Source organism: Panthera onca, chromosome C2, assembly GCF_046562875.1.
Source record: "Panthera onca isolate mPanOnc1 chromosome C2, mPanOnc1 haplotype 2, whole genome shotgun sequence".
Taxonomy (NCBI): Eukaryota; Metazoa; Chordata; class Mammalia; order Carnivora; family Felidae; genus Panthera; species Panthera onca.
In genome coordinates, this window is record NC_138347.1 from 70,311,481 (window position 1) to 70,312,766 (window position 1,286).

The window sequence follows — 1,286 nt, forward strand, 5'->3', positions numbered from 1 at the left end:
GGGCCACAAGAGTTTGCCTCAATTCCGTGAGCTTTAGTCTCTCAGGGGAGAACCCCCAAAAGCCTGAAGCAGGGGGCATCGTGATCTAATTCACATCTTAGAAAGTTCATTCTGATAGCCCTCCGAGGTTGCAGAACAACCAACATGGGAAACCAAAGTTCCCAGTGAGCAGAAACAAATGAATCGTAAGTCATATTATGTAAGAATGAAAAGCATCTTTGTATGTGAAAGCCATTTTTGTAATGTAAACATTACACGTATACATATTTAGAACAATTTTTTTATTTAAACAATAGCAATGAAAGTCTCTGAAAAATGGATGATAGTCCAGTCCATGAAGCCCAGAGTTATATGGCCCAGGATGTTTGAGAAGTGATGGAGACTGGCATAAGGTGATGAGGGCACAAGGACGGGGCGGGGGGGGGGGGGAGGTGTCTATTTAGAAAAGATGTTCAAATAGCCTACTTCTAGTACTGAATCCAGAATCATCTTCAAATGTAAAGGAGGTAACACACAGATGATCTGTGATGACAAGTTATAAGGTCAGCCAGTTTTAAGTTACATCTACATAAATTCTTCTGCTGTGAACTGATGGCTGATGTCTTTATAGGTGTTAACAGTTCATAAGAGTGTTTCCTTTTTACCGTTTACCACCCAGCCTTGAGAACACGAGAATAAACAAAGTGATATCCTTGAGGATGCTTTCAACTTCAAAAACAGAAATAACTATTCACAGTGGACTAACAGTCAAGTCCAGATGCTTCAGGCATGGTCTGATCAGAGCTCCAGCTCCATTCTTCCTTGGTTCTCTTAGCTCTGCCCTCCTCTACATGTCGGCTCAGCAAAACCGAAGCAGTCCGAGGCTTCATACCTTTAAGCCCTCTTTGTCAAGGGAACAAAGGATTTCTCTTCCTCCAAGCTTCCTACAAAAACTGGGGCTTTTTTCTAATTGCATCCACTTATGCCATGTGTTCACCAAATCAATCACTGGCAAGGGGGATGGGGTTCCACTGATGGGCTTGGGCAAACCAAGACCCACCCTTGGAGCCGGGGGTCAGATCGGTCCTATCCAAAATGCTTGGCTGCTTCATAATGTGAGACAAGTTAAGATGTGCATGGGGAAGCAGCTGAAAATGTCTACCGCATGATTAAAAATTACCCTGGGTAGTCTAACAGCCCCTAACAAGGACAGAAGATATCAGTCTTGTTTGTCATGTGTCACGTTTGCTATTGAAAGTGAGACTCACTGCTGTGTGCATCCCCAAACGCCCATACACAAGGAAGGA